This window comes from Moschus berezovskii, chromosome 17 (genome assembly GCF_049115385.1).
Source record: "Moschus berezovskii isolate FMDL1 chromosome 17, NW_MosBer_1.0, whole genome shotgun sequence".
Classification (NCBI taxonomy): Eukaryota; Metazoa; Chordata; class Mammalia; order Artiodactyla; family Moschidae; genus Moschus; species Moschus berezovskii.
Window position 1 is genome coordinate 39817201 of NC_142476.1, and position 13873 is coordinate 39831073.

Sequence of the window (13873 nt, forward strand, 5' to 3'; positions counted from 1 at the left end):
AACAGTATGCAATCCTCCTAGAATCCAGACTTTCAGAGCTGGACAAGCTAATGCTCCAAATGACTCATGTTCAGATACCACTGGACCATTTATAAGGTACTTTTCCAAATTTTGCTTCACCTGATCCTCATATTGGTCCTGAAAAATAGGTATTATTGGCATCACTCTGTTTATAGATGAAGAAACTGAGGCTCATCGAGAATGAGATATTTGCCCAAGGTCACACAGCTCATAAGTGGTAGAGGATTCAGAAAACAGAGAGGTTTGATATAATCCTACCTTTTTTCTAAATCCATGATACAGATTGTATCACAGTGCCTCATATGAGAAGAGCTTTACAGTGAATAGTTAGTTGAAGAGATGTGTGAAATAAGCATCTACCTACATGGCTGAGTTTGCAGGATTATTAGATTCCTACTGCTACTGTAATAAATTACCATAAACTTTATGGCATAGGACAACATGAGGTTCAGTTCAGTCACTTAGTCATGTCCAACTCTTTGCGACCCAATGGACTGCAGCATGCCAGGCTTCCCTGTCCATCACCAACTCCTTGAGCTCAAACTCAAGTCCATTGGGTCAGTGATGTCATCTAACCATCTCCTTCTCTGTTATCCCCTTCTTCTGCTGTCCTAAATCTTTCCTAGCATCAGGGTCTTTTCCAATGAGTCAGTTCTTCCCATCAGGTGGCCAAAGTATTGGAGTTTCAGCTTCAGCATCAGTCCTTCCAATGAATATTCAGGACTGATTTCCTTTACTATTGACTGGTTTGATCTTCTTGCTGTCCAAGGGACTCTCAAGAGGTGGGAGGGGGGTTCAGGATGGGGAACACATGTACACTCATGGCAGATTCAAGTCAATGTATGGCAAAACCAATACAATATTGTAAAATAAAATTAATTAATTAATTAATTTTTAAAAAAGAGTCTTCTCCAACACCACAGTTCAAAAGCATCAATTCTTCAGCATCCAGCTTTCTTAATGATCCAACTCTCACATCCATACATGACTACTGGAAAAACCATAACTTTGACTAAATGGACCTTTGTTGGCAAAGTAATGTCTCTGCTTTTTAATATGCTGTCTAGGTTGGTCATAGCTTTAGTTCCAAGGAGCAAGTGTCTTTTAATTTCATGGCTGCAATCACCATCTGCAGTGATTTTGGAGCTAAGAAAATAAAGTCTCTCACTGTTTCCATTGTTTCCCCATCTACTTGCCATGAAGTGATGGGACTGGATGCTATGATCTTCGTTTTTTGAATGTTGAATTTTAAGCCAGCTTTTTCACTCTCCTCTTTCACTTTCATCAAGAGGCTCTTCACTTCCTCTTCACTTTCTGCCATAAGGATGGTGTCATCTGCATATCTGAGGTTATTGATATTTCTCCCGGCAATCTTGAGTCCAGCTTGTGCTTCATCCAGCCCAGCATTTCGCATGATGTACTATTCATATAAGTTAAATAAGCAGGGTGACAATATACAGCTCTGATGTACTCCTTTCCCAATTTGGAACCAGTCCATTGTTCCATGTCCATTTCTCACTGTTGCTTCTTGACCTGCATTTATCAGGAGGCAGGTCAGGTGGTCTGGTATTCCCATCCCTTTAAGAATTTTCCATAGTTTGTTGTGATCCACACAGCCAACGGCTTTAGCATAGTCAATGAAGCAGATGTTTTTCTGGAAATTTCTTTTTTCTATGATCCAACGGATGTTGGCAATTTGATCTCTGAACATGAGGTTATTATCTGACAGTTCTAGAGGTCAGAAGTCCAGAATTGGTCTCACTAGGCTAAAATTTAGGTGTCAGCAGAGTTGTGCTTCTGCTTGGAGGTCTAGGGAAGAATCCATTCCTGACCCTTCTCAACTTCTAGAGACTTCCCACATGCCTTAGCTCATGGTCCCTTCCAGCAAGAGGGAGCATTGCAGTACTCTGACTTATGCTTTCAGAGTCACATCTTCTCTGACCCTCTTGCCTCCCTTATAAGAACCCTTGTGGACTTCCCTGGTGGTCCAGTGGTTAAGAATCCACCTACCAACATAGAGGACATGGTTCAATCCCCAACTGGGGAAGATTCCACATGCTGCAGGTCAACTAAACCAGTGTGCCACAACTACTAAAGCCCATTTGCCCTAGAGCCCTTGCTCTATAACAAGAGAAACCACTGCAAGGAGAAGCCCGCACATCACAACTAGAGAGTAGCCCCAGCTCACTGCAACTAGAGAAAGCCCAAGAGCAACAATGATGACCCAATGCAGACATAAATAAATAAATAACCCTTGTGACCTCGTGAGGTCCACCAGGATAATTCAGGACAGTCGCCCCATCTCAGGATCTTTAACTCAATCATATATGCGAGGTCTCTTTTGCCATGTAAGGTAACATATTCACAGTTCTGGAGATCAGGATAACATCTTTGGGCATTACTCTGCTTGCCACACAGGGTTTCTAGCATAGCGGTTAAGAGCAAATACATACCTTGGTTCAATTCTTGGCTCAACCACTTGCTAATGGATCCAAGTACATAACTTCCCTGAGTCTTAGCTTCACCTGAAAAACAGGAGTAATAGAATTCTCTTTCTAAGGCTGTTGTAGCAATTGAATAACACAGTGCTTATAGAGCACTTGAAACATAGGGCTCAGTAGATGGTGTAACTGTCATCATCTCTGCCTATTATGGTAACAGTAACAGAAACTCCACTGTTTGAGATTTATTTTTCTGGCTCTTTCCCCAAAGGCATTTCTCAGGCCCTTGTCAGCTGACAAGGGGATAAGGTGGTGGTTACATTGTCAGGCTCCTCAGTGGGATTCAGAGACACTCACCACCTTGAGGGAAGAGGCTTGGAGGGGAGGATGGCAAGGAGAAATACGCTTCCTTTGCCAGCTTCTGGGTTTTGCCCGTGGTTCAGCTTTGAGAATTTCTCCAGCCTCTCCCCAGATTAGCCAGGCTAAGCCTGACTGAAAGAAACACTCTGAAGATGATATTCTCAGATAAATGAGGCCTGCCCAGTTGGGTGTGCAGCAGAGCAGGGCGGACCCAGAGTCGGATCCTGGCATGGAAAAGTACTGAGGCCCTTTGCCTCTGGGTAGGAGCTAAAGCAGCTGTCTGAAATGATCACCCCCAGCCCAGGCCTCTCCAAAGTTAGTCTTGCAGAGTGAAATGAAAACCAGATCCTTGGTCTTATCTGAGGACTATGTGACTGTTTCCCATCACTTCTTTGGAACCTGGAAAGTTCCCAAATTCATTGTCTAAACTGTGCAATGGATACAAACAGTTTTCAAATGGAAGCCTGTTGTACAGGTCCCTTCTCCACATACATTCTCCCCATTTGCTAAAATAATATTATTTGGAGTTTTCATTCAACCAGTAAATATTTATTAAGCACCTGCAGGGAATCAAGCAAAGACTGTTGGGAGCACAGCAATCCCTGTCCTCAGAGGAGGTGACTGACTTGTAAAGAATTACATCACTATGCAGAGTGTGACAACGGTGTCTTCTTCGTGAGTAACAGACTGGGATGCAGGGGAACTTGTCTTAGGACCCAGAGCATGATGGGGGATTTTTCTATAGTAGGGAGAGAAGAGGCTCTGGAGGGAACAAATTTGGGTCAAGCTCCCGATACTCCTCATTTGCCTAAAGTGTGACTTTGGGCAAATGACCTCATCCCCTTAAGCTTCAGCTTTCTGTTCCATAAAGTGAGCATAACCAATAACCATCTGCAGGGTTGTTTTAAGGATTAAATAAGATGGTGCAAGAGAAGGAGGTGGTAACTGGGTTCTTGGTCCACAGTAAGGAATTGAAAAATACCGGTTATTGATATACTTAGGGAGACTCGTTGCTGTTTCCCTAAATGGCTTTTCCTTCTCAAAGTCACAAGACAGCCCCAAACTGACCTCTTCGTAGACATTAAGGTCCTATCGAACTATTATCATGCATGTTAAGACCTGGAGAAGGGAACTGCAACCCACTTCAGCATTCTTGCCTGGAGAATTCCATGGACAGAGGAGCCTGGCAGGATACAGTTCCTGGGGTGGCAAAGAGTCGAACACGACTAATGGACTAACATACACACAGGCATGTGAAGAAGCAGCAATGGGAAAAATTACCCACCTGTAACCACTCTGTGGTGTACACACATGAGAGTCATGTGTACCCATGAAGCTGGCAGTTTGAAAGTGAACCTGATTGTCATTTCCACCAGGGTATCTGTTTTCCATCCTGGACAGGGCAGATTCCCAGTAGGAGGCGCCTTCTGTCCTCAGCTAGATTCTCTGACACATGGCCTATCAGCTTTTCTCAGGATTTGAACTTCAAAGGGTTGGACACTCGGAGAAAGGGACCCCGACCTGACCTCTCTTGGAAAGCAAAACAATGTAAGATTGAAGGAGAAGGAGGGCAGCTACCTGCGTGTTTAGAATCGGGCTGGGTCCCAGAGGCGCAGTTCTAGGGCAAACCTCCAGGTAGGGGGCAGAGGTGCACTCCGAGCTGTGGTTCACCCTGCCCAAAACCAGGCCTCGGGCAGCAGCTCTGAAGATCTAAGCAGAGGCGGTCCACCCGCCTGCCACCTGGTCGGCGGTACACCAACTGGAGCTTCCGTGCGCGAGTCCTCGGCAAAGCTGGAGACAAGACGCCAGCTGGGAAGGCACGAGCCAGGGCGCCCCTATCCCGGGCTCGGGCGCAGGCTCCTGGATTGGGCTCCACCCCGACCAATGCTCAAGTGTGCGACCCGGAGGGCGCTCAGGGGATCCGGGGTGGGGGGTGGGGGCAGGTCGAGGACCTGAGATGACTCGCTTTTCAAAAACTCGCTTCCTCCTTTCCTACCTCCGCCCATCAGTCACCTTGCAGGGACCAGTCCTGGGAGGTGCGGGCGGGGCCCAGCGCCCAGACCCTGCCCGAGGGTGAAGAGGGAAGGGCAGCCTCCCCAGGAGGGGGAGGGGGAGGAGGAGAGGCCAGCAGGCCGGCAGGCCGGCGCACCGGCTGGCCAGGTGAGCGCCCCACCTGGAAAGGCGCGGCGGGCGGGCCGGCGGAGCTGAACCTCTGCACTCGCACCGGATCTGGCAGGGACTCTCTGGTCTCCGTGACACTTAAAACCCGGACTCCCGGCCGACACGCCCTTCCCACCCGGCGCCACACGAACGCTGCCCCGGGGAGCAGGGGCAGGCTGCTCTCTCCCCCTCATCCCGGGTTAGCCAACTTCTTGGGGTCCATCGCCCCCGGCCCGCCCTCCCCCAGCCGATCCGGGGAGTGGGTGTCTTCTCCTCACAGCTGGGGCTCGGTGCCCCGGGGCTCCCGGAGGGCCGAGGGGGAGGGTCGGCTGGTGGGCGGTGCCTCCCGGGGCAGGAGGCCACTCGGGGCGGGCACCGCCCTCCGCCTCCCTCGGTCCCTCCCTCCCGCACGCCGGCGCTCAGGGGCAGCGCTTCCTGCGTCCCCATCCCAGTCCGAGAGCTGGCGGCGCACTCTCCGCCACCGTGCTCCTTCGACCGAGCCTCCCCTGATCCCCCAGCCCCGGGGTCGCGGCACCCTAAGGAGGCAGCCTAGGGGAGGGGGCCGGGGTCGTGAAGCCCCCAGCCCCCGGCCGCCCGACGGAGACCAAGCTGGAACCGCCGCCGCCCGGGTGAGTCTGCGCCTTCCGCCCCGCCGCGCCCGGCGGACGGACTGTTCCCCTCGGGGCCCCGGAGGGAGTCGACAGCTGTCCGGGTCTGTCTGTAGGATCGTCTGCGAGCTTCCTGCCCTGGGTCTGCGGCGGAGGAACTCTGTACTCGCATCCTCTGGACCACCCGGCTCCCGGGCATCGCGCTGGGGCCAGCTGGCTTCGGCTGAGAGGAGACAGCCGGCCTCCGGGCTCCCTGTTGGGGTAGGGGGGACAGGTGCCATCCGCCTGTCAGTTCCGAACCCGTAGCCAAAGAGGCATCTTCCCCCGGTGCTTAGGGCAGAACTTCTCACTAGGTCCCAGGAAACTACTCTGGCGCTGCCCGAAGGAGGCCCTTTCCCCCATCCCTTAATCCTTTTTGGAAATGGAGACTTTTAAGGGATTTAGGTTCGTGAGTGTGTGTGTTTTAGGTACTAGAGGCAAAGGGTGACGAATGGGGTGTGAGCAGAGTAGGTGTAACCAGGTTTCTTCATCCACAAATGGGGTGAGGTGGGGTATTCGTGCCTGCCGCAGAGCAAGTACCGCTCAGATTCAAATCACATCTCTAGTCTGCGCCCTGAAGGGAGCCCTGTGGCCCCGAACGCCGGGTCTGATTAACAAGGACAGTCACTTTCAGAAGGAAAGCTTTCCTAGCCGAAGGTGCAGGACGAGGACGAGGGTGCAGGAAACCTGCACGTCCCTGCGGTTTCCCAGGTCTCACCCGGGACTTTCCAGGTGGGTAGCGGCCCCGGGCACCTGTGCTGAGCCCAGAGAAGCCTGTGTGGTCCCGGGTTGGGACCCTCCTGTCTTTGCCGGTGGTCCAGAAGCACGGAACCGAGGCGTGGCTGGAGCGCGGTGGGCGGGACCGGAGCCCGTCTGTTGGGCCGCAGGAGAGGGATTGGCGTCTGAGATTGCTGGCTTCTGGCTTTCGTTTTGAGGGGATCACTTGAGGATGGCTTTCCTAGTCGGCTCTGGGACCTGTGAAAGGCCTTCGCACTTTGCAGACGTCACACGGGTATCTTGACCTAGGTTCGTGGGGCCAAATGGAATTGGCAGGGAGCCCGCTTCCCTCCAAATGTGTCCCTCCCCAACTTGCCAGAAGTACCGCCCAGACCGGGAGAAAACACAGAAGACAGAAGAAAGGGAGGGGACTGACTGTGATCTGTTTCTCTAGGTGTCCGGAACTGACAGTGTTTCAATGATTAGGGCCTCTTGGGCATGACAAAGGCCCAGGCCTGCCCCGAGGGTACAAGGCCATGGGGCCTCAGAGAGCTCCCAGTGTAGTGAATAGTAAATGGCAAGTGTATTAAAGAGGTGGCAATGTAGTCAGACCCCACCATTTCCTGGCTGTGTGACCCACAGTGGGCTGTCACAGCCTCTGTGAGCCTCAGTTTCTTCACCTGAATAATGGGAATGATAACCTAGGGTGTGGGACATTTCATGCCCAGTACTCTGTAGGAAGCTGTGGTGCCGGGTTAGGGAGGAAGAGAGGAAAGAAAGAAACTCAGGGTGAGGCATGCCAGGAGATCTGCTAAGAAGAGAGCGTAGGTATATTAAATAGTGAAATGGAGTCTCCTGGAGGGACGGGGTAGGAAGGGTGTCTGGGCAGATGGAACAGCACAGGCAAAGGCATGGAGGTATGAAGGTGCACGGGATGTACTAGGAGGGGCTCAGGTCATGGCAGGTTTGTGGGAAGATGGGGGGAAGTAAAGGGAGTGGAGGATATGGGATGAACTGGACTGGAGGGGCAGGGCCAGGTCATCACAGGTGGGACTTTATTCAGTAGATGTTGACTGCATGCCTGTGTGGGCCAAGCAGTGTCCTGGGTGCTCAGCATACATCACTGGACAAGAAAGACAAAGAAAGATGCAAATTCCATTCAAATCACTCTTTAAACAGAAGAGTGATTCAGTCCTGTTGATGCGTTCGGAAGATAAACCTAGCTGCGTAGAAGTTAGGTGGGAGTTTGGAGAAGGCTAATAGGAGAGAGGAAGGAGGCTGGCCTGCAGGTTGGTGGGGCAGAGGGAATGATAAAGGAGGCTGACCTGGAGCCCCATACAGGAGGCAGAGATTAACATGTACTCTTAACATGTGACCACTGCTCAAGGGTGAGATTTGTGGATGTAGGGTGAGGCTCAGACTACCAGCCTATCTCCTGCCAGAGTGAGGTGGTGGGATCTTGGTAGGGTCCAAGCCAGTCCAGCTGTAGCTTTCCAGCTCTCCATCTCCAGAAGTCATGGGGCCCAGGAGTTTCTGTGTCTGTGCGAGGAATGGCAACGCTGGAAGCAGAGCCAGCAGGCCATCTCCTGTTGGCATTTACATTGGACAGCCTGCCCCTCTGGGGGACTCCTGGGTCATGGTTCTGGTAAATGTTCTTCCCTCCTTCTGTGGGGCTGGTAGTCCCTAAGTGCCAGGGAAGTTCCCGAACTTCAGATGCCTTCTGACTGGGGACGAGGTGAAGGGTCCGCTTCTGGTCGCTGGCTTTTGCTTTCACTTTTGTTGTCTGCTTTGACTCTTAGAGGAGTTCTTCTTGCAGTTGACAGCTATTCTGATTATAAGTCTCCTTTACTTGGAAGTGGACCATGCATGGTCTTTCACCTGCCACGGGAGGACCTAGGTGTGTCCTCTCATTTGAGGAGAGGGGAAGGAACTCACCCAAGGGCACACTGCAAGTCAGCAGTGGAACCTGTCATCCCAGGAGATTGGCCACAGTCAGGTCAAAGGCTTGTTCCAGGCCCTGGGTTAGTCCAGGGCGGAGGTTGTCGCAACATCTGTCTCGCTTCTCCCCAGTTTGGACAGGTGGCCCTGTTTAGCCTTGCGATGCTTTTTCCTCCCTTCTGGATTGAGCCTTTGCTGCACCGGCTGCCTTTGCTGGGAGCTCCGGCTCCACAAATAAACGGGTCACTTGTTTGGCTTGGCCTGCTCCAGGCCAGACCGCCCTACCCTTTGGAGACACCCCCAAGACACTGACCAGAGGCCATGCTCTGGGAGGGGCGGGGGGGTTTGCTAAGAACCTCGGGCTGATTCTCAACTCCTCCCTCCTCTTGGCCCCAGGCCCCGTGTCAGGACGCTAGGCTGGTGCCTCGCTTTCTACTCTGAGTTGTTTACTCAGGCTGAGCAGCCGAAAGTTCCCTTATTCTCTCTTGCCCTAGATTCATCGGGCTTAGCAACCCTTAAATCTGAAAGCTGGTTCCTTTAGCTCTTAGAATATTAGAGCCAAAAGGGACCTTACAAATGGGGAAATTGAGGCCCAAGGAAAGGAAGGGACAGGCCTGAGATCAGAGCTAGGGCTAGAACTCAAGTTTCCTGATTTTGTCTTGAATGATTTTAAGGATGGTTCTTGAAGGAAAAAAAAGAAAAACAGAGCACACATCCCCTCCAAGAACCCCTCTGTCTGTATCCTCCACACTGCCAGTAGTTCAGGGGAAGACCCACAGTCACGTGTCCAGGAGGAGTAAATGCTGAGGCCCCCCAAAACAAGGAATATATGTATCTTGACATTTTCAGGACCTGTCTCTTCAAACTGACATTCATGCCAGGGACTAAGCTAGTGATTAAACTTACTTGCTGCTCCCTGAACCATACTTTATCATGTGCCCCTGGAGAGACAGGCTCTTAAAGTTATTTTCGCCCCCAGATTACAAAGGAAGTACATGCTTATTGTAGAAAACTTGGAAAGAATATATCACGAGGTGCTGACACCCACTGTCCATACGGTGGTGTCTTATTCAAAAGTTTTTTTTTAGCTTGCTTGCTCTGCTATTTCATACTCTGGCTTTTCAACTCGTAATCATAATGTGTACTTTCCTTGTGACAACTTTTTCACACTGGTTCTAACCTGCCGGTATCATGTATTCCTACTATCTGATGGCTGGAAGGTACTTAGGAGGCCAGAATTTTGAGTTGGCTCTGACAGAACACTCCAGGAGCCTGAATCCTGTGCACACATGCATGCTCAGTTGCTGAGTTGTGGCCAACTCTTTGCGACACTATGAACTATAGCCTGCCAGATTCTTCTGTCCATGGGACTCTCTAGGCAAGAATACTGGAGTGGGTTGCTATGCCTTCCTCCAGGGGATCTTCCCGACCCAGGGATTGAACCAATGTCTCTTGTGTCGCCTGCATTGCAGGCAGATTCTTACCAATCCAGGGATCGAACCCACATCTCCTGAATTGACACTTTACCACTTAGCCACCTGAGAAGTCTAAGAGCTTTACTAATGCTAATACTAGAAGTGATCTCAATACTAGAGATCACCAGTACTAGAAAGGATCTCAGATCCTTAGGCTGTGCTTACAGACTATGGGCAGCAACTTATCCATAGGTTTGAAAATCAGTGAAACGGTTTTCCAGTCTCTTTTGAATTGAAATAGAAGAAAGTAAATTAGTAAGCAATGCATCTCCTGCCATGAGAAGTATTCTTTAGTGAAACTTTCATCTCAATTATTTGTAGGCAGCTAGGCAGCAGGGTTGGAGAAGGAGATGGCAACCCACTCCAGTGTTCTTGCCTGGAGAATCCCAGGGACGGGGGAGCCTGGTGGGCTGCCGTCTATGGGGTCACACAGAGTTCGACACGACTGAAGCAACTTAGCAGCAGCAGCAGGCAGCGGGGTAAGAATCCTGGGCAGCACTGCTCTGGTTCACTTGTTTTTATACTGTGATCCTGGAAAACTTAGGATTCCTTGGACGGGTCCCAGAAGCACCTCAGGGGTTTATGGGGGGCCAGCTGGAAAGAAACCCTGCTTACAAATATTCCAGATGTCACGGTACGAAAATCCCTTTAAAGAGATTCTGCAATGTTAAATAAACAAAATTGCTGCTAGTCAAGCTGCCTCGATTCTTAGAAGAAGAAACTGAGGCCAGAAAACAGAGTGGCCTTTGCGGGGCACATGGGCATTCAGGCTCACTTGACAAGGGTCTCCAGAGGAGGTGCGAAAGTCAGTACGTCAGAGCTCCTGGCTGAAAACAGAGGTTTGCCCTGCAGCCTGAGTCTCCTCTGAGCCACACTGGTATGTTCACTAGGAACTCATGTTTATCATAAAGTCTGTAACTGTCAGGCCAACAGTCTAGCTTAAATTGTCACAGTGCACAAAACAGGCACTTGGTCAATGCCAGCATTTAAAACACATCACAGGGTTGGTTAGATAGCATTACCAGACATGAATTTGAGTAAACTCTGGGAGATAGTGAAGACAGGGAAGCCTGGTGTGCTGCAGTCCATGGGATCGCAAAAAGTCAGACACAGCTTAGTGACTAAACAACAAGGGTTCATTAAGCCTTTTGGCATTTCTTTTTTTGATGTCCCCAGAGCTTCCCTAATGGGAACATCCTATAGGCAGTGGGCCCAAGGTCACCCAGCAAATCTTGGCAGAACCAGGATGAGAATTCACTGGGTGAGTGAGGTCCTTTTAAAGGTTGTGATCCTGTTTAAAGGCGTGGGTCAACAGTGGCCTGCTGTGGGGTCAGGGACACTGACTGTAGCAGTCCTGGGAGGCATGGCATGCTGGCATAAGTCCTTTTGGAGGAGTCCGCCATTACCCCACTCCAGTATTCTTGCCTGGGAAATCCCATCAACAGAGGTGCCTGGTAGGCTGTTGTCCATGGGGTCACAAAAGGGGACACAACTTAGCAACTGAACAACGATGTATTGTTCTGGATGTCTCCAGAAAGTTCTGCTGTTTCTTCCTTTCAAGACCTAGAACCACATGACTCTGATGCTTGGTGGGTTTTATGTCTTTGCCACTTTTTCTTTTTCACAGCTGCTCTGGAAGAGACAGAGTTTACTTACCTACTCTCGGTCCACATTTTCCCCATGCACAGCCGGGCTTGTGTTGGTTAGGGTGTAGGCATGGTTTCCTGAAACTTGGGAATGAGGGGAATATGATAAAAAAACAAAACACTCACACCTCAACTCTAAATATTCTGCTTCATTAGCTGCAGTGTGGTGGGTAGAGATATCTATAGGAGTTGTTCTTGGGTAATTGTTTTCAAACACTGACAGATGCAAATTCTACTATGTGGGGTGGGGAGGAAGTTGTCTTTGGCTGCCACAGGCTGTCATGTAAATAAATGTACTGTTAGTGTCTTGTCAAGGCTATGGTTTTTCTAGTAGTCATGCATAGATGTGAGAATTGGACCATAAAGAAAGCTGAGCGCTGAAGCATTGATGCTTTTGAACTGTGCTGTTGGAGAAGACTCTTGAGAGTCCCTTGGACTGCAAGGAGATCCACCCAGTCCATCCTACAGGAAATCAATCCTGAATATTCATTGGAAGGACTGATGCTGAAACTGAAACTCCAATACTTCAGCCACCTGATGCGAAGAACTGACTCATTTGAAAAGACCCTGATGCAGGGAAAGATTGAAGGTGGGAGGAGAAGGGGACAACAGAGGATGAGATGGTTGGATGGCAACACCAATTCAATGGGCATGAGTTTGAGTAAATTCCAGGAGTTGGTGATGGATGGGGAGGCCTGGCGTGCTGCAGTCCATGGGGTCTCAAAGAGTCGGACACGACTGAGCGACTAAACTGAACTGAACTGAGTACTGTGTCTTGATCACAGAGCTGGTGGAAAACCGAAGAGGCCAGCTCTGCCCCCATAGGTAGGCCAGTCTTCCCAGGAGTCACCATTATAATACAGCTGACCAGTGATGAGGAAACCCAAGAGCTTGAAGGAGGCGGTTTAACCCAAACTTGGAGAGTCAAGGAAGGATTTTCAGAAAGGGCCAAATCTAAGCCAAAGCCTAGAGGGGGAACAGAAGGTCAGTGGCATAATGCAGTTTAATTCACACAGGCTGGCATTAAATTCACATCTGGTGAATGGGGAAGGGTGGAGAAAACCTTTACTTGATTTCTTTCATTCAACCAGTATTCACTGAGTTCTCTCTACAGGCCACATGTTCAGGGTTTTGGGGTGAAGTGTTCGATAAGTGAGACTCACTCCCTGCTCTCCTGGAGCTTACGCTTTATTGGGTGAGGGGGAGGGGTCAGTAAGTTAGGAAACAGACAAATGAAATAAACCAATAATCACATCAGGCAGGGAACTAAAATCTTTGCCACTTCGCTACTGTCTGGTCTTCCCTGTTGGCTCAGATGGTAAAGAATCCATCTGCAATGCAGGAGACCTGGTTTCAATCCCTGGGTTGGGAAGATCCCCTGGAGAAGGAAATGGCTACCCACTCCAGTGTTTTTACCTGGAGAATCCCATGGACAGAGGAGCCTGGTGGGCCACCGTCCACGGGGTCATAGAGAGATGAGACTGAATGACTAACATTTCACTTTCACTTTACTGTCTGCAAGATCAAGTCTGGGCTAGGCCCCTTCGCTGTCAAAGCTCTGAAGACTCCACAGCCCCAGTGCTTTGGTCAGAAGGAACCAGGAACCACTCCCTAACTCACTTTCCTCCTCCACCCCCACCCATAGCCCAGACTTCAGTGGCTTTTTTGCCTGGACTGCTCTCTGTCCCGGTCAAAGCTAAAAGAAAAACTAGGGGGTGGGGGACGTTGTACATAACCCAAGTGCACATTTCAAAACTAAGAAATTCATTTTACTACTGACTAAATGACAGACTTCATTTGGATCTCACCAGTGTTCCCACTGTCACATTTCTGCATTGGGATCTAGTCCATGATACCACCTTGTACTCAGTTCTCACATCCCCTTCATCTCTACTGATCTGTGACCATTTCTCAGTCTTTCCTTAAATTTCATGACCTTAAAAGCTTTGAGGAGTACTGATCAGTGCTTTGTAGGATGTCCCTCACTTTGGATTTGTCCGATATGTCTTCATGATTAGACTGGGGTTTGAGGTTTGCAGAAAGATTCCTACAGAGATGAAGTGTTCTTATGACATCATGTCAGGATTTCCACGGTATCAGCATGACTTTTGGGAAATGTTAACCATGATCATTTGGTCAAAGTGACGCATACAAGATTTCTTCACTATAAAGTTACTCAGGCCCCTTTTAGGAAAAGGCTTTTAAAGCATTGTAATGAACGATCAACAACAGAATAGGAAAAACAAGAGATCTTTTCAAGAAAATTAGAGATATCAAGGGAACATTTCATGCAAAGATGGGCTCGATAAAGGACAGAAATGGTATGGACCTAACAGAAGCAGAAGATATTAAGAAGAGGTGGCAAGAATACACAGAAGAACTGTACAAAAAAGATCTTCATGACCAAGATAATTACGATGGCATGATCACTCACCTGGAGCCAGACATCTTGGAATGTGAAGTCAAGT

General features: G+C 49.7%; 1 protein-coding gene and 1 long non-coding RNA gene across 3 annotated transcripts in view; one reads left to right on the forward strand and one right to left on the reverse strand.

Moving 5' to 3' along the window:
* LOC129551372 (uncharacterized) overlaps window positions 1–5099 on the reverse strand; it is a 76477-nt gene extending 71378 nt beyond the window's left edge. Inside the window, exons 1-2 of one of the 2 annotated variants that reach the window (XR_008685062.2) lie at window positions 4401–5099; window positions 2475–2546 (exon numbers count right to left, since the gene is read on the reverse strand). This is a non-coding gene — a long non-coding RNA (uncharacterized LOC129551372). The remainder of the gene's footprint in view (window positions 1–2474; window positions 2547–4400) is intronic. The other variant, XR_016039606.1, reaches the window with a different exon arrangement.
* TMEM51 (transmembrane protein 51) overlaps window positions 5099–13873 on the forward strand; it is a 62538-nt gene continuing 53763 nt past the window's right edge. Inside the window, exon 1 of the mRNA XM_055419256.2 lies at window positions 5099–5611. The gene's annotated coding sequence lies outside the window, so the exon portion shown is untranslated. The remainder of the gene's footprint in view (window positions 5612–13873) is intronic.